The 19,889-nt window shown below is 39.1% G+C and overlaps 1 pseudogene; it reads left to right on the forward strand.

Annotated features, from left to right (window-relative positions):
* The window catches only part of LOC114895895, an 85,901-nt pseudogene extending 76,962 nt beyond the window's left edge, over positions 1 to 8,939 (forward strand).
* Positions 8,940 to 19,889: the final 10,950 nt, after the last annotated feature.

The raw sequence follows: 19,889 nt of genomic DNA on the forward strand, positions 1-19,889 counted from the left end.
TAAACAGAGATGGTTGCCAAGAAATATTATCAAGTGAGCAAATAAACTGTGGCAGTCATATATATAGCCTGGTTCCATTCATAGCCAAACTGTAACAGAAGAGCTTACATGTATGTACTGGTGTGGAATGGAAACGAATGTATTCTTTTCTCATTACGCATCTGAGTGGAAGCATATTTTTCTCTTTTCAGTGTTTGAATTCACAGCACTGGAAACAAACAAACAAATAATAATATAATATATATAAATTCATATTATTTTTCATGTGTGTATGTAAATGGATAAAAAGATAAGGGGTTGACAGATGAAAAGGAATTTTGACTTTGCTTTATATACATTTGTGTGTTGTTTGATTTTTTATAGTGAACATATATAATCACTTTTAAAATAAAGTAGAAAATCAAGACAAATAATTTAAAAAAGAAGAGATGAGTTATAAGTACTGCCATGGAAATACATACATATTATATATATTAAAAATATATTTTACACGATAAAAGCAAGTTACAGAATAACACGGTATTATCCTACTTATGTTAGAAAAAGAAAAGCAAACTGTTGAGAGTGATGTTGAAGAGAGACTTTCACTTTTTCCTCTACATACTTCTGTGTTGAACTTAATTTAGTAAGTATATATTTATACATTATTTGTGTTATTTATGAAAAAATAATTTTCTTTTGCTGAGAATCATCTGTTTGTTTTCTTTCTGCTAAAGAATGAGTCCTAAAGAAAGGCTTGAGGAACTTTTTAATATGTAGTCAATGATCAAATCAGAAAAAATCTCTTTCTTTTTGTTTAAGAGTCTCATTAATAAGAAGAGTCACTTGCAAACTTTTCAGAAATAATTTTTGGTATTTTTTCTCAATGTCCCTAAGAAATTAAGTCCTTTATTTCAATATTAATTTTTTGCTGCTTAATAGCTCTAGTGAAATCTTTTAAACTCTTTGACGTTTAAAATATTCTCTCTTTATTCTTGATAGGGATATTGTGTATTTTAATCTGGTCCAGTAATTTTGCTTTCTCGTGGATAGGTGGACTCTTTCATAGAGCTTGCACTTGTACCCCTCAGATGTCTGTTTATTTTTTCCTTTGTGCTCATATTAGTGGAACTGCCATCTTTCTTGCTGGTGATGTATGTGTACCTGAGGGGAGAGATGACAACTCAGACCCGAGCTGATACACCTCTTGGTAAAGATAATGTGTGTTGGAGGGTGACCACAAAAGGAGAAGAGCATCTGGTATTGCATTTTGTAACCTGCCCACCCTCTGCGCCAAACACTGCTTTTTTCTGGGGGCTGTCTCTCCTTGTACTTACCCAGTAGGGGCTTGGTGATGGAAAGCCACTCAGTCCTCCTGCACTAGGCAGTTAGTCTATTCTTCCTCCCTAACTTGGGGCCAGTGGTGTCCAGATGAACTACCACCTGTTGCAGGTGCTTGACTGGAACTTAGGTTTTCTGTCCACTCCCATGAACCCAGTAGGACAGAGGAGGCACTGAGCCGGCCAGTAAAATGTGAAGAGAGGAAAGTATAGAACTAGAAAGATTTCCTCTAGGTTCTGCGGGACCTGACCCACCTTCTGGTCTCCAAGGACTTTTCACAGTCTTTGATGTAGATTCTGGGATCCCTCAGAATTCTTTTTTACCTTTGTGGCATCTCCAGGTTTGGGTTCAGGGGAAAGATTGAAAAATCATGCTTGTTCATGATCCGATCCTGACCACTGTACCAAGCTCCAGCCTGGAATGTACCTGCCTCCCAAATCTCCTCCCTTACATCTAGCTTAATGCTTCTTGTACTTTAGTTCCTTTCCCCAGGGAAGCATGATGCACAGATTAATATATATTTCCTTATACTTGTCTATATAGTGCTGACCACTGGGACTGTATAAGGATTTCTTCAGTAACTGGCCATCTCCCTAGATGTAAGGTCCGTGAGAGCAAGAAACATGTCTGTTTTGCTTGTTTACAGCTCTATCTATGACATCTATCACAGCGCCTGGACAATAGCTGAGACTCCATGAATATTTTTCAGAGGAAAAGTAAAGGGAAGAAGGAACAAAGATCTATTTTTGTTAAAATGGAACATAATATATGCCTATTCAAGAACAATCTACTTCTGAATTAGTCATGTCTGTAATATATAAAAAGTATGGAACCACAGACTGGCTTTATCCTGGATGCTAAATAACACTTGGCCTTCTCATTTTATTAATATCTTGTTATAGACCAAAAGTAGATGAGTTTTTTGGAAAAGAAACATAATATGTTACAACATCAAATAAAAATTAATTTTGTATTACCCATTGAGAATGAGTAATAAAGTGTTAAAACTATTATGAATGAGTCTGCAAAATTCCTAGGATGTAAAGAATTCTTTACTTAAAAGTCTGAAAATCCATGTGAAAAATTAGCAAAAAATTAAGCTTTCTTTGCTGAAAAAATGACTACAGTAAATTAGTGAAGTTTAAATAGTAGAGCAAAAAAGAAAAGGAAAATGTTAGGTACACTTTCAAGATTCTCCTTCTAAACACTTTGACAGTTAAATAAGTTATCTTATCTGTTCTAACATATAAATGAATTACTCAGACCATTGTCTATGTGTTTCCTGACCAGATAGTTCAGTTCCAGGCACATTTCTCAGGTTCTCAGATGCTATTAGTTCATAAGGCTTTTTAAATAACAGACAATGTCAGGATATCAAGTTCAGACTATTTTCCTTCTGGGGCATCAGGCTATGATAGAAATACTTGGTGCTTGCATGTTACTCTCTTATTTAATCCACTCTTCCCTTTCTGGTACAATAATTTAATCTCAGATACATGAATGGAAAAGACGTCTCCCTCTCATCTCCCCCTCCCATATCTATCAAGTTCTCCAGGGTTGTCATCTTCCTTTGTGACCTACAGTTAGAGAGTGAAGTCAATTGGTTTACAATGAAGCAAACAAGAAACTTTATCTACAAAATCTCTGCTTTCCTCAATATTAATGTCTTTCACAACACAGTTTCTATTCAGTGCCAATTTGCTTTATTCTTCTTGCCTGTCATTGAGCCAACTTTCACTCCTTCATGTAAAATGCATACTTGTGGAAGTTATCAACTACCAATTGAGGGAGTTCCAAGTGCTAGGAAGGAAAACAAAACAAAGTTCTCCGGGACACAAGGCTTACACTGATAAGTGGAAAGAACCAAATTAAGGCTAACTCACCTAACTTCAGAGCATGACTCAGAGACACAGATCGTGAGTCATGGGCTTTCATTGAGATAAGGCTGGCAATACACATAGAAAAGGTCAGTGTACACAAAAACAGGCTGAAAAAACATATAAATCCCTCATGAACAGACCAGCTTGTTGCAAAGATGTATATCATGACTAGGACTGTCATATTAATAAAGGTTAGTAGCACCTGTGAAGAAATCAGTGTTTCCAGTGACCCAGAACAGAGTGCATTGTAGAATAGAGGTTCTGCTTATACTGAGCTTGTCACTATGACTATTTCCAGTGTAAGGAGGAGTTTTGGTAATACTTAGTAGAACAAATAAGGCACTTGAAGACGGGCCATGAGGAGAGAAGTAAAAGCAGGGCACTTCATGCCAAGTCATCTGTGCTCCTGGGCTCATTCTCACTGTCTTCTCTGCCATCTGACTGGCCCAAGTCTATGGTTATGACTCCCTCCCTCCCCCACTTCGTGTGTTCTGCCAGCTTTTTGGTATGAAACTCTATTTTCCAATTCCTCTCTTTGTCATGCTATGGACCATATTGCTTTTTTCCACCCTTGGATTCATTTTCTGCCAACACTGCTAGGGATGTTACTAGAAATTTAGGTTACTCTGGAGTTTTATCTCCAGCTTTGTTTGTTCCTTGTCTGCCACTTCCTCCACCCTCAACCATATACCAATACATGAACACAAAGATTCTTCACTCTATTTTCTGACTCTATGAGGCATGTTAACCTCTCAGTCAGAATCAGTAGTGGTTTTATTATAGATCTTACAGACAGAATCTACTGGGAGATGAAATGGACTGAAGGACATTGATTCCTAGGTAAATGGGAAATAACATATAGATTCAGAGATCTGGAAACAGTTGAATGTGATAATTGGACATAAAGGTAAACAAGAGAAGTGTTTTTTTGTTTTTTTAAGAGAAGAGTGTCAGATGAGTGAGGATAATGCTTACACAAGTGAGGTAACAACAAGACCACACAGAGGAAGGAACTAGAAAATGAGAGGGGATTTTATGCTGTGGAAGACCATAAGAACACTAGTCTGAATTTTTGGTAGAAAAACACAGAAGATGAGAGATCAATGATTATTTTTAGTTCATGTTTCTCTGTTCACTAAATTATTGTATCTGTGAACAGGGCAGATCCCAGACTGTATAGGATAGATTCTGAATTCAAGCAAATCTGCTTTTAGGTCCCAGCTGTACTGGATACTGGTATGTGCACTTGGGCAAGTACAAACCCTCTTGGAGCCTTTGTAAAACAGATGTAATACTTGTATCTGCTTCTTTGGAATAGTTGTTGTTGCTCACTCTCTGTTTCTACCTCCTAAACTCCTTCCCATCAAGATTTTGCCCCCATCATGCCATCCATCCTTGCTCTGGTCACCAGTAACATTCATGCTGCTAAATGCATGTATGGTCAGTTCTCAGGACACATTTTACTTAACATGTCAGCTGCATTTGGCAGAGTTAAGACCTCCTTCCTTCTCGATACACTTTTTTCTCTTGCCTTGGAGGACACCATGCTCACCTGGTTTTCCTCCCATGCCACTGGTTGCTGCTTCTTGGTTTCCTCTTACTGGTTTGTCCTTTTCTGCCTGAACTTTCAATGTTGAAGTGCCACAGAGTTTAGTTTTTTTTCTTCTTCTCCATATGCATTCCCTCCCTTAGTGATCTCAACCAGTCTTGTGGATTTAAACTCTATGTATATGCCATAAGTCTCCCAAGTTTATGTCTTTAGCCCAGACCTCTCTTCTGAACTTGAGAGTTCCGTACCAAATTGCCTACTGAAAACCTCTATTTGGGTGGCTAATGGGGATCTCAAACTTCACATGTCCAAAATGGAACTTCTAGTCTTCTCTCCTTCAGCTCCTCCACCTGCAGTCTTCCCCCTATCACTTGATGATGATCCCAGGCCTACATTTTTGGAGTCAACCTTTTCCTTGCTCTTTCCCTCATATCCCACATCTGATCCATCAGCCAATCCTGTTGGCTCTACTTTCAAAATATATCTGATCATTTCTTCCTATTTCCTGTGGTCTTCCCCCAGTCCCAAACGCAACATCTTCACCTAGATTATTGCCATAGTTTTCTAACTAGACTCCCTGCTACTAACTTTGCCTCCCTACAGTTTTTTCTTAATACAGAGTTAGAATTGTCTATGAGTCAAATCATGTCAGTCCTCTGCTTAATGCCTTCCAACGGCTTCACATCTCACTCAGAGTAAAAGCCAACTCCTACAAGGCCACCTCTTTCATCCCTCACCCCAGTATCTCTCTGACCTCACTGCTTTCTCTCCTTTCCTTCTTGCTCTCTCATTTCCAAGCACACTAGCCTCTCTGTTCTACTTGAACATGCCAAATATGTCCCCATCTTAGTGCCTTGGAACTGGTTGTTCACTTCACTAGGAATAGTCTTTTCTTCAGATATTCTCACGGCCAACAACCTTTACCCTTAAACCTTTGAGGATTGTTGTATTACAGACTCAGTGTGGCTTACCCTGATCATCTCATTTAAAATTGCAACCTGCCTCACCTCTGGCACTCTTAATCCTCCCCTTAAGCTGCTCTATTTTCCCATAGTAACCATCACTCTAAAAAAAACTATATAATTTGCTTACTTATTATGATTACTGTTTATTACTTAACTTCTCCTGGTAGAAGATAAGCTTAAATAGGGCAGGGAGTTTTATCTGTTTGCTTCACTGCTGTATCCCAAGCACCTAAGAAAGGTGCACCTACTGACACACAGTAGGGATTTAATAAATATTTGTTAGCTTATATAAAACTATCTATTGGTTTTAGAGGGTTTTGAGGGTTAAACAACATGCTCTGGACCTTACATCAATACAGTACTTGGCCAATAGGGCTACAAAGAATGACAGCTATGAGCAAATATGTAGGATAAGAAAATTCTTCTGTCTTCAGTCTTCCCTTTCCCAATCCCTTTCACTCAATATGGTCTTTAATTTTTCTTTCTTAAGACCCCAATAACCAGAAAATCCATGGAAAGAGCCCAATAAATTTAATCTTCAAAGCATTTGTATAGAGTAGATCTGTAAATTTTTTGATTATTTGATAACTTATGTCATATTCCAAAAGATTTCCATTTTGAAAGATGAAAGTAAGCTTTCATCAAAGGAATACATCTCAGATTGGATTTTGGGCCTTCAGTGAACTGAATGAAAAAGGTATTCTAGGGATAGGGAAATTTTTATGATACATCTAAATCATATTACATAGTGGGGAGGTTGTTTCATCAAAGGTTAAGGGTGACCTAATATATTAAAAAATCTTTAAAGAAAATTAGTCCCAAAAAAGCCCATGATTATAAATACTTCATTTGTCGGAAAATAGTTTTTGTTTTTGTTTTTTCTTTTTTTTTTTTTCGGTACGCGGGCCTCTCACTGCTGTGGCCTCACCCGCTGCAGAGCACAGGCTCCAGATGCGCAGGCTCAGCGGCCATGGCTCACGGGCCCAGCCGCTCCGCGGCATGTGGGATCCTCCCGGACCGAGGCACGAACCCGCGTCCCCTGCATCGGTAGGCGGACTCTCAACCACTGCGCCACCAGGGAAGCCCCGGAAAATAGTTTGATGAAATTCAGTCCACTCTGATTAAGCGGGTCGATGGTTTGATATCGACCCGCGTCCCCTGCATCGGTAGGCGGACTCTCAACCACTGCGCCACCAGGGAAGCCCCGGAAAATAGTTTGATGAAATTCAGTCCACTTTGATTAAGCGGGTCGATGGTTTGATATCTTTCCTTACAATACAGAACAAATTCAGTTTCATTTTTTCAAAAGTAAGACAATATATTTGGAAGTAACTGATCAATTTTCAAAGAATTTCTCCCCTGTGAATAATTATATTCACTGTCTTCACTGGCTCTAATAATTATCTTCACTGGCTCTAATTCATTTTACTTAACTTTACAGTATACAAATAAAGATTTTAAACGCAGCTTAAAATGATGGATACAAAAGATAAGCATTGTATATGCTCATTGAGCTCACTATATTATTGATTCATTATTGAACATTCCTTGAGTTCTATTATAAGTAGTGTATTAGAGAAGTGATACACAGCCCCGGGCCTCAGGTAGACATAGAGAAAATTAAGATAAAATGTAAAGATGCCACCAAGGGTCCTTGTGCAACCGGAAGCTCCCGCGGGGCTGCTGGGAGGCGGTGGCAGCGCCAAGATGGGGTAACCGAGACCCGCCGTGCGAAAGTGACTTTTACCTAAGATACTCTGGGCAGAACTAATATGCATGGAACTTGCATTTTTGGACCTGACCAGAACCCTGGGGATTTCCACTGGGGCGGTGAACACCCACACCGAGAATCCTAGGCTGCTCCGAGGTTGCAGGGAACATAGACAAGTCACCCACTGGGGGTCTTTCTGCCCCTGTCCCCCGGGCAGGAGGTGGAGGAAGCCAGCGTCAGCCTGAGGTCCTCCGACAGGGGAAACTCTAACTGTGGCTCCTGAAAGTCCGTGACACGGTTCCTTTTTCTCTCTGACTTGCTCTCCTCCTCCCTCTTGCTCAAAAGAATGACTGGCCACTCCTAGAGCCGGCAGTCACCATCCAGGGGATTTTTTTCACCACAAAGGGTAATTCCTGTCTCATCCCTGCTGTGACGTTGAACCACACAAGCCAGCGAGAAGGTAAAATCATCAGATTCCTGCTCATCAGGGAGGGTGGTCCGGCCAGAACTCACCTCTTCTCCCAGCACAGACTCCGTGCGGCTGGTCCCCTCCCCAGAGGAGCTTGAACAGGGGCCCCCGATGAGAACGAGTTCCCCTTTGGGTGCCCCCCACTGTCTGCCAGGACCCACCAGAGCCCAGGCCCCTCTGCTGCGCCGTCTGCCTCTCCGAGAACGTGAGGAATGGCGAGGATCGGATCTGTCCCAAATACAAAGGGGCGACTCCCCATCCAAGAGGCCAGGAAGCCTTCTGTCTCAGAAGCAGGATCAGCCCGAGGTGGCCGAGGCTGGAGTGGGTGCCTCTTTGCCAGGGTTGGCTGCTCATTCAAGGGGAGCCCAAAGTTCATGCAGGAGCATGGGGTCACCGCCCAGGCCACACACCTGAACCTCCTGTTGGGGCTTGTGAAACCCAGCTGGGCTCTGGCCTGGGGTCTGGGCTCGTGGCCCTGGAGCGGAATCTGTCAGACCTGCAGCTGCAGGGGCCTGTGGAGGCGGCTGGGGACCTAGAGGTGGACTGCTACCGGGTCCCCTGCTCCCAGAGCCTGGAGGAGCTGGCCCTGCAGCACTTCACGAAGGAGAAGCTCCTGACTGAGCTGGAGGGGAAGCTGTGCATGTTTGAGAACATTGTCGCCGTCCTCAACAAGGAGGTGGAGGCCTCCCACCTGGCCCTGGCCGCCTCCGTCCACCAGAGCCGGCTGGACTGTGACTACATCCTGAGCTTGGAATGGAGGGTGGTGGAGCTGCAGCAGACCCTGGCCCAGAAAGACCAGGCCCTGGGCAAGCTGGAGTAGAGCTCCCGCCTCACGGAAGAGGCCTCCTACAATGGCACCTTCCTATGGAAGGTCACCAGTGCCACCAGGCGGTGCCATGAGTCAGCCTGCGGCAGGACCGTCAGCCTCTTCTCCCCGGCTGTCTATACTGCCAAGTCCGGCCCCAGAGTGAAACCAATGTGGCCAGCAGCTGCCCACTCTTCTTTCCCTTCAACAAGCTGCAGTCGCCCAAGCATGCCTACGTGAAGGACAACACCATGTTCCTCAAGTGCATCGTGGAGACAAATGCTTAGGGCAGGAGGGGCCGAGCAAGTTGCACGTGGGTCCCGAGGGAGCCTCCTCTCAGACGGGGGTTCAGCAAGATGACTGAGGTCTTGCCCTTGGTGCCCAAGATCCCAGGGCACAGTGATGGGCCAGGGCTGGCATGATGTGAGCCGAGCGGACAGATTGACAGTGGCTAGCCATCTGCTTAGTGTGGCAGGACCTTGGACTGGGCCTGCAAAGGCACAGGGTCCCTAAGCCGGTGGTGCAGGAATGACCCCCCTGCACTGACCATGCAGCACTGGAGTCCTGAGAGCCACCCTGGCCCTGAATGCTGAGATGGGCTCTGGCCGAGATGGGGAGGGTGTGGGGAAAGAAGCTCCAGGGATGGGAAGACCTCTGCAGGCCGCCATGGAGAGTGAGCTTGCTCTCATCCTGCGTGGGATCAGAACCAGGACCAGGGGGTGGAAGTGACAGGGTGCCAGTGCGAATTCAATCTGTCCCAGCCTGGACCGAGTTCCCCAGCCCTGGAGGTGAACAAGCAAAACCAGGGGGCTATGCAGGGCTCAGAATAGTGTGAACAATATATGCACCATTTTCATTAAAAAATATGCACATATATTTTATATTTATTTCATATAATATATATCCATATACTTGTTTCATAAATAAACTTCGTATTTATACTTAGAATATTTCGAAAAAGACATACACGAAACTGGGAACCTTCGTGTTGTCAGGGTAGGGAATAAATTGCTGAGACATTTCACTTATATCTTTATGTTTTGAATTTTGACAGTATGAATCACAAAACAAGGTATAAAAAGAGTTCTACTTCCAGCAGTTTATAAACTACTCATTCTAATTTAGCTTCTTAATTTAATTTAATTTATTAATTAAAAAAATAAATTATTTATTTATGGCTGCCTTGGGTCTTCATTGCTGCACGCAGGCTTTCTCCAGTTGCGGCTAGCGGGGGCTACTCTTCGTTGCGGTGTGCAGGCTTCTCATTGCGGTGGCTTCTCTTGTTGTGGAGCACAGGATCTAGGTGCGAGGGTTTCAGTAGTTGTGGCACAAGGGCTTAGTTGCCCTGCGGCATGTGGGATCTTCCCGGACCAGGGCTCGAACCCGTGTCCCTTGCATTGGCAGGAGGATTCTTAACCACTGTGCCACCAGGGAAGTCCCTATTTTATTTTATTTTATTTATGTAAGTTTTTTGGTCATGCTGTGTAGCATGTGGGATCTTATTTCCCCGACCAGAGATTGAACCTGCACCTCCTGCAGTGGAAGCGCAGAGTCCTAACCAATGGACTGCAAGGGGAGTCCAGGCTTCTTTATTTTAAAGAAGAAGAAAACAAGACCCAGACAGTGGTGACAGAAGGTTACTCAGCTTTCTGCAGACAGGACCAGAGCTAGAGCCTAGATTTCTTGGCTCCGAGTTCAGGGCAAAGTCTATAATGGCAGACAGAAAAGCAAACATGTAACTGAATATTATGAAGAAATCCATTAAGGAAACAAAACCAAAATTGACAGTATATTTTAATTTCATGTTATGCTTTTATGGTCTGATACAAAATATTCCGAAAGTGTTGCCATCTCTCATCTACTGAAGGTGATAGTTATTTCTTCATCTTATGGCATGGTCTTGAGTAGATTTCTTCAACAGTGGTGACAGAAATTGAGCTTTCTTTATCTCTCACAGGTTTTCCTTTGTGATCAAGATCTTATGTTTGTGAGATAACTCCCTAAGGTCAGAAAAAATTATCTGTATGTGAGGAAAAGAGATTTCTTCTGTGCCATGCTGAGAGACACCATTTCCTTTAAGACTTGGATCCAAACTCTCTTCTTCAAACACATTAGTTTTGTTTGTTTTTCCTGAATTATTTTCTCTCTTGATTGTGCCTTAATTCTATGTCACTTCAAGTCTCAAAGCTAAAATTTATGCAATGTGCCCTTCTTTTCAATTAAATTGTACAAACACTTAATGAAGCTCCAACCATGCTCCAGGTACCATGTTAGGGACTTAGGATTAAAAAAGGTGAATAATACAAAGCTTCTGCCTTCACACACCTCAGTTTAATCAGGGATACAAATATATCCATTTAAAAATTATTAATTAAGGGTTTACTATATGCCAGTCATTATTTGGGCTGTTGGAGATACAGCAGTGAAGAAAACATACAGAAATTCTCCTGCTCAATATTCTGTAATAACCTAATTGGGAAAAGAATAGATACATATATATGTATAACTGAATCACTTTGCTGTACACCTGAAACTAACACAACATTGTTAATCAACTATACTCCGATATAAAATAAAAAGTTAAAAAAATACAGAAATCCTAACTACTAAAAATCAAGGAAATTTTATAATGGATTAGATATTAGCCAATATGAGGGGATTATTATTAATTTTCTAGGTGTGATAATTACTATGGTTATATAAAATACTTTATCTTAAGATATGCTTGCTGACATATTTAGAAGAGAAGTGTCAGGATGTATACAACTTGCTATCACACAATTCAGGAATTTTTTCAAATTGATCCTATTAAAATCTTTCAAGAGTTCTCCTTTGTGATCAAGTGGTATATTTGTGAGATAATTGCCTATAATTAGAGGGTACTATCTGTATTTATTTTACAAAAATTTTAAGTACTTATTTGCTTCTTTTTCCAGATACGTAAAGCAAATAATTAAAGTATGTTAACAACCATCAACTCTAAGTGATGAGTAGAAGAGGGTTCATTGTATAATTCTTTAGACTTTTTTTTTGTATAAGAGGTACAAACTACTATGTATAAAATAAATAAGCTACAAGGATATAGTGTACAGCACAGGGAATTTTAAACCACCATGCTGTACACCTGAAACTAATATAATATTATAAATCAACTATACCTCAATTTAAAAAAAACAATTTTTTTGTTTGATATTTTTCTTTTATTAGAGAGTTGGAAAAATATCTGTGCAATGGAGCATACACACTAGAGGGTGGAAACAGGCCTAAAGAAATAAATAAGCAAAATACATAATATGTTAGATGATGATAAATACTGTGGGGAATCATAAAACAGGAAGGGAGGTGAGGGATATAGTTTTAACACAAATAATTTATAAATCTATGTACTTGAATAATATTTAAAGTCTTATGGGCACAATGACTAAGGAGTGACTTCTTTTCTGTGTGGTGGACAGGAAAGATATTGAGTAAAAATTACTGGAGCAAGATCTTAAAGGATAAGTGGAAATTTTGCTAAAAGAACAAGAAGGGTAGGGGCTAACCCCCAAGAGGGTATTCCAGGACAGATTAATAGTGAGAATGAATGATTCCCAAGCTCTGCTAAAAAGATTTTGGTTCAGGAGTCCTGCAATTTGCATGTTATAAAGCTCCACAGATAATTCTAATGTGCTCCAAAAATTGAGATACTATAGCAGAAACAGGTATAGTTTGTGGGAAAAGAGAAAACGGGGAAGTGGTTGTAAGTACAAACTGTTGCTAAGCAAGAAAGAGGCTTTATAACAGGATAAAGATTTTGAAATTTGTCATGCAGGCACATGGGAGCCATAAAAGGCTTTTAATCATGGGAGTTACATGAGTGATCATATCTGAATTTTAGAAAAATAACTCAGATGCTGTGTTTAGGTAAGAGGAAGAAGGGAGATACTAGAGGCAGGGAGACCAGCTAGGCTACCCCAGTAATTTAAATGCAAATTGATGAAATCTGCCATAGGTCCCTGGATCTCGAAATAGGAAGGGAGGGAGACTAGATAGATCTTAGTCATGTGATATGAGTGAGAAGGACTCCAGATTTCCTGGTTTTGTGAGCCACTAACAAACTTAAGGCAAGTAGAAGAAACAGGTTGGCATGTGTAGAGAGGATACATCAACTTGCATCTCTTCAAGAGCTTGGGGGACACAAACATGGATTTATTCAGAAGGCAAAGGGAAACACAGCCCTGAAGCTTGAATAAATTTGGGATAAAAGAAATAAAGATTTTGGACACATTACCTTATGTGTGGTATGTTGGAGCCCTGGGTCTTAGACTTGCTGGGAAAAGTTACTGATACCTGTGGAAGATACAGAGCAAAAGAGAAGAAAATGTGAGCTGCGTTTAAGAAATCGTCAGAGGAAGAAGAGGCAATGAAAGCCACTCATTCTTTTATGCCAAAGAGTTTAGAAATTCTTCCAAGACAGAGCAGTGTCTTTTACTTCCTTTGTACCCAATTTCCAAGGCATTCGTGCAGCACATACAACAGGTATTTAATAATTGCTTTCTGCATTGATGACCTACTGGCATGTGTAAGAATGAGCTTTTTGCCTATTAGTAATATTTCTGAAGTCTAGATGAAGGCCTTAGAGCCTAGTATCAAATACCAACATTATGATTAATGAATCAAAGAAAACAAAGCATATTAAAACTGAGCTTCCTGAGCTGATTTTTTAGCCCAAAAAACAGTTAGTTGTTTATAACTCAACTTAAATCTAGTTAACTAAAAAAGAAAAGAGTTCAGACATAGACTACTCACATGAATTTTCCAAGTGGTTTAAGAATTATCTGTAGATCAACTCTACTTAAATGAAAAATAGATTAAAAATTATATGTTAACATTTCTATAGATATTTTGTTCTTGTTTGTCTAACATTTTGGGTTCTTTTTCTCACAGTAAAACATTAGTCCTAATAAATTTTAAACATTTAAAAATGTATATGATATCATTTATATTGCTCTTGCCAACTATTAATGACACTTCAAAAGTCATACCATGAACTATTTAATACTCTTCTAAGAAAAAGATAGTCTTCTGACTACAGTGACTCTTGCAGCTACTTGTAGCTTATTTTAACAGTTAGGCTAATTGAATGAAAGGCAACACTCAAATTGTAAGTTGTATGAGCATTGTCTCATCAGATCATATAGTAAACCAGAATAAACAAAAGACCAAAATTCTGCATGGATTATTAAGTGAAAAGAAGAAAACTAAAATCAGTTATAAGAAAACTAAAATCAAAACAAATCAATCATTATAGGATTAACAATGCTTACTCATATGTCAGCTGGATGACCTTCAAACCACGAAGACGTGCAGATGTGTTGAAAGAGATGAGGAAGAAAAGCATAATATTTATCGGACCTGGTGGCATCTTATAGGATTCAGGCTCATAATTTCCTAAATGACTCAGTGGCATTGCACAATTGATGTTTTGAAAAAATCAGTTACTTAAAGTAACTCCAAAGAACTAAATGGTGCTTTACTGTCTTACATTATTAAAATCCTTCTCCAGTTTACAAAAACACACTCCAGAATGGTGTTTACCTGCTGGATCGGCTAATCTCTATTTCATTAAAAATATCTTAAGAGCCCTTACCACACACATCGATCTATTTAATTTACTTTATAAGTCTAAATAACTGTAGGAGTCAGAGCCATTACCCCTTCAGTATTTCCTTTGTTATTTTGAGCTTCTTCAAAAGATGTTTTACTCATGTGCTGAATATAAACTTCAGCAGAATAATTATTCTTTATTCAGGAAGAGGCAGAAAGTATGGGGAACTTAAAAAAAAAATTAGAGCAAAGGCAAAAACTTCAACCCAGAAAAATGGATTTCTTTTCAATTTACAGCATAAAAACAATCTTGAAAAAATAAATACCATGGCTTACACAAGTTTCCATCACTAAAAGTTGTTCTTCAGTAGAAAACCAAACCACAAGTATGTGTAAGAAGTGATAGGGGGCAGGGCTCTGATATTTATTTGTTTGATCGAATTCATTCGTTCTTGTTCACTGCTATATAAATAATTTCATCAGGAACTAGAAAGAAGGGCAGTTAGTAACTTTATGCACATGATTGGAAGGTTAATGTTTTTCAATTCCAAGAATTTAGCACTAGGGAAATCTTTGTTGTAGCTGATAATTAATAATTTACAGTAAAAAGCATAAATTATATTCTGGCATGAGTTTTGCTTTCCTGGGGTGTACGTATACTGACTAGCATCATGTCTGTTCACTCATTTATCTTAGCTATGTTAATAAAATTATGAAGTTGTAACTTGAAGCAAGCGTTTAGTTTGCTAACATTCCTTTAGGAAATATACTATGTTTAGACAGACTTGTAAAACAATCAGCTTCCGGACCAAACATCTGATAAACTGTAAAGCAGGAATAGGTACTTTAATTTTAGACAGAGTAATGATGACTTATTTCCTCTCATTGCAAGTTGGTGGCTTCTTTTATCTAGGACCAGTGTTGAGCGGGAAGGCATTGCAACCGGGCTTTGTTCAGACTAGGGGAATATGTTCCGTAACACTTCTAATAGGAGTTGTGTCACAGCCTCACTTAGTGTCCAGACTTATGAAGCCCAAAAACTCTTTTCTATAATAATTAGGTTGTAATTTACTGAAGGAGTTAATTGCTTTTTTTTGTATGCCAAAAGCATGCTTTGGGAATAACCGATCCTAACATTTAAGTCAGTGTAGGGAATCTGAGAAAGTCTGTGCCTCTATAAGCTAGCGTTTGGAGATATTTCTGAAATTTGTATTAGAAAAACATTTTCAAAGAGATATTCATCTCCTTTTCTCTTGTTCTCCCCCTAAATGAACAGAGGGATTTCTGCAATTTGGCTTGAAGAAAATGAAGAACAATAAAATTAGATCATTGCCCTTTTTTTTTTCATTTTCTTCAAATCTCCACCAAAGGCTCTTAAATGACATAAATGTTAATTTATGACAAAACAGCTATTGTGTTTGTTCACTTCTAACAGCCAAAATGATTGTGTGAAAACTCTAGTCTCTATTGTTCCTTTATTGGGAAAGTCTTTGAAAAACAAAAAGATTTTGATGAACTTCAAAAAGGTGTGATGACCACTTGTTTGAACTCTTGTGAGAGAATTCTCCCACTTATTCATAGAACACAGTGTGGTAATGTTGGAAACTCAAATCTACACAGGATGTTAGTGCCTGCACACGTGTCTGCCGCTGTGATGTGGCAAGTACAATACCTCCAGGTTTATAAGGAGATCTGCTGTAAACAGGATGCTCAGTAACAGCTACGGACACAGTGCCTCTCTTCTTGGAGAGAGGTTTGAAGGTTATTAATGGCAACATTCTACCGGAGTAAATATGAAAAACACATTCAAATCCTCTTCCAAAGAACTTTTATTTATTCTTTATTATGTCCCAAATACAAAATCCTATTTTAAGCCATAGATGTTAATAAAAGTATAGAACATTCCTCAAGTATCCCAACCACAGTACATATATAAGTTCTTTTTTTTTAAAGAAGACTTCATTTTATCATAAATAAAAAATAAAGCACAAAGAGAGATTTGATCTGGTTATTTCTGAGTTCTCTTCAGATCAAAGATAATAAGAGTTTGTAATTCTATGCAGTATATAGAAATGGTTTTTTGATTGACTTAAAAGTAAAGTTTTTCTGTACGTTAATTTTACAGGAGTTAAACTATATCATTATGTTAAGGTATAGAACTTATTTAGTAGGGTTTATATTGCTGTAAATATTGAGCTTATAACTGTTGGCCTTTTGGAAAGATACAAGCTAAGCAACATATTAATAATTGTCTTTGGTTGGGGCTAGCTGCTCGGGAAAGCCAATGGAAGACCTTTTAGGCAGTACATTTATTTTCTATGAGCTGTCTCTATGATATCCTTACTAATAATCAATAATCAGTTGTGGTCAGTTTCAGTTCTTTTATTTTTAAAATTTTTAAAAAATAAATTTATTTATTTAATTTTGGCTGCATTGGGTCTTCATTGTATTGCATGGGCTTCTCATAGTGGTGGCTTCTCTTGTTGAGGAGCACAGGTTCTAGGTGCACAGGCTTCAGTAGTTGTGGCTCTCCGGCTCTAGAGCACAGGCTCAATAGTTGTGGCACACGGGCTTAGTTGCTCTGCGGCATGTGGGATCTTCCCGGACCAGGGCTTGAACCTGTGTCCCGTGCATTGGCAGGTGATTCTTAACCACTGTGCCACCAGGGAAGTCCCAATTTCAGTTCTTTTAAAGGGCAGAATCAGTGTGATGAATCAAAAGAAGGTAGAAAGGAATCCAACTTTCCAAAGAAGTGCTTTGTCATATCCAATTCCCCAAATCATTATTACTATTTTTAGGCTTTCTCTTTCCCTTCTCCATATTTTTCCCTCCGCCTTGCCACCTTACACACACCCACCACTCCTTGTCTCCTTGCAGTGAAACTGAAGTCAGAAAGAACCCAAAACTTCACCCCAGCCCATTTTTACCTCTATTTTTGATTGCTTCTCCCTCCTGTCCTCTTGACCCATCTTCTTTCTGCTCTCACTTCTTGCTTCATGCATTAGCTTCTCATTCAAATGCATCTCACTTGAGATGACTCTGCAGTGAGGGGCTCTTTTTTTTTTCCAGCTTTATTGAGGCATAATTGACAAATAAAATTTCATATATTTAAGTTGCATAAGATGATTTGATATACATGTACATTGTAAAATGATTACCATAATCAAGTTAATTAACACATCCATTATCTTAGTTATCACTTTTTGTCTGTGTGTGTGGTGAGAACACTTAAGATCTACTCTGTTAGCAACTTTCAAGTATACAATACGGCATTATAAACTGTAGTTCCCTTGCTGAACATTAGATCCTCAGAACGTATTCCTCTTATAACTGAAAGTTTGTACTTTATTTATCTATCTATTTATTTATTTATTGAAGTATAGTTGATTTACAACATTGTGTTAGTTTTAGGTGTACGGCAAAGTGATTCAGTTATATATATATATATATTCTTTCTCAGATTCTTTTGCTTATAAGTTTTAAAAAAAATTTTATCTATTATTTTATACAGCAGGTCCTTATAAGTTATCCATTTTATACATATTAATGTATACATGTCAATCCCAATCGCCCAGTTCATTCCACCCCCAACTCCCACCACTTTCCCCCCTTGGTGTCCTTAACGTTTGTTCTCTACATCTGTGTCTCTATTTCTGCCCTGAAAACTGGTTCATCTGTCCCATTTTTCTAGGTTCCACATATATGTGTTAATATAGGGTATTTGTTTTTCTCTTTCTGACTTACTTCACTCTGTATGACAGTCTCTAGATCCATCCACGTCTCTACAAATGACTCAGTTTCGTTCCTTTTTCTGGCTGAGTAATATTCCATTGTATATATGTACCACATCTTCTTTATCCATTCATCTGTTGATGGGCATTTAGGTTGCTTCTATGTCCTGGCTATTGTAAATAGTGCTGCAATGAACATTAGGGTACATGTGTCTTTTTGAATTATGGTTTTCTCTGGGTATATGCCCAGTAGTGGGATTGCTGGGTCATATGATAATTCTATTTTTAGTTTTTTAAGAAACCTCCATACTGTTCACCATAGTAGCTGTATCAATTTACATTCCCACCAACAGTACAACAGGGTTCCCTTTACTCTACACTCTCTACAGCACCCTCTTAGAACTGCTTTTGCTGCATCCCATAGGCTTTGGATCATTGTGTTTTCATTGTCACTTGTCTCTAAGTGTTTTTTGATTTCCTCTTTCATTTCTTCAGTGATCTCTTGGTTATTTAGTAACATAGTGTTTAGCCTCTGTGTGTTTGTGTTTTTTATGCTTTCCCCCCTGTAACTGACTTCTAATCTCATAGTGTTGTTGTCAGAAAAGATGCTTGATATGATCTCAGTTTTCTTAAATTTACTGAGGCTTGATTTGTGATCCATGATGTGATCTATCCTGGAGAATGTTCCATGTGCACTTGAGAAGAAAGTGTAATCTGCTGTGTTTGGATGGAATGTCCTATAAATATCAATTAAATCTCTCTGGTCTATTGTGTCATTTAAAGCTTCTGTTCCCTTATTAATTTTCTGTTTGGATAATCTGTCCATTGGTGTAAGTGAGGTTTAAAGTCCCCCACTATTATTGTGCTACTGTCAGTTTCTTCTTTTATAGCTGTTAGTCATTGCCTTATGTATTGTGCTCCTATGTTGGGTTCATATATATTTATAATTGTTATATCTTCTTCCTTTATTGGTCCCTTGATCATTATGTAGTGTCCTTCCTTGTCTCTTGTAACATTCTTTATTTGAAGTCTATTTTGTCTGATATGAGTATTGCTACTCCAGCTTTCTTCTGATTACCATTTGCATGGAATATCTTTTTCCATCCCCTCACTTTCAGTCTCTACGTGTCCCTAGGTCTGAAGTAGGTCTCTTGTAGACAGCATATATATGGGTCTTCTTTTTGTATCCATTCAACAAGCCTGTGTCTTTTGGTTGGAGCATTTAATCCATTCATGTTTAAGGTAATTATCGATATGTATGTTCCTATGACCATTTTCTTACTTGTTTTGCATTTGTTTTTGTAGGTCCTTTCTTCTCCTGTGTTTCCCACTTAGAGAAGTTCCTTTAGCATTTGTTGTAGAGCTGGTTAGGTGGTGCTGAATTCTCTTAGCTTGTGCTTGTCAGTAAACCTTTTGATTTCTCCATTGAATCTGAATGAGATCCTTGCAGGGTAGAGTAATATTGGTTGTAGGTTCTTCGCTTTCATCACTTTAAGTGTATCATGCCACTCCCTTCTGGCTTGTAGAGCTTCTGCTGAGAAATCAGCTGTTAACCTTATGGGAGTTCCCTTGTATGTTATTTGTCATTTTTCCCTTGCTGCTTTCAGTAATTTTTCTTTGTCTTTAATTTTTACCAATATGATTACTATGTGTCTCTTCATGTTTCTCCTTGGGTTTATCCTGTATGGTACTCTCTGAGCTTCCTGGACTTGGGTGGCTATTTCTTTGCCCATGTTAGGGAATTTTTTGATATAATCTCTCAAATGTTTTCTCTGATCCTTTCTCTCTCTGTTCTTCTTCTGGGGCCCCTATAATTCAAATGTTGTTGCATTTAATATTATCCCAGAGGTCTCTTAGGCTGTCTTCTTTTCTT

This window comes from Monodon monoceros, unplaced genomic scaffold (genome assembly GCF_005190385.1).
Source record: "Monodon monoceros isolate NGI ecotype Baffin Bay Population unplaced genomic scaffold, NGI_Narwhal_1 Super_Scaffold_15, whole genome shotgun sequence".
In the NCBI taxonomy this organism is placed as follows: Eukaryota; Metazoa; Chordata; class Mammalia; order Artiodactyla; family Monodontidae; genus Monodon; species Monodon monoceros.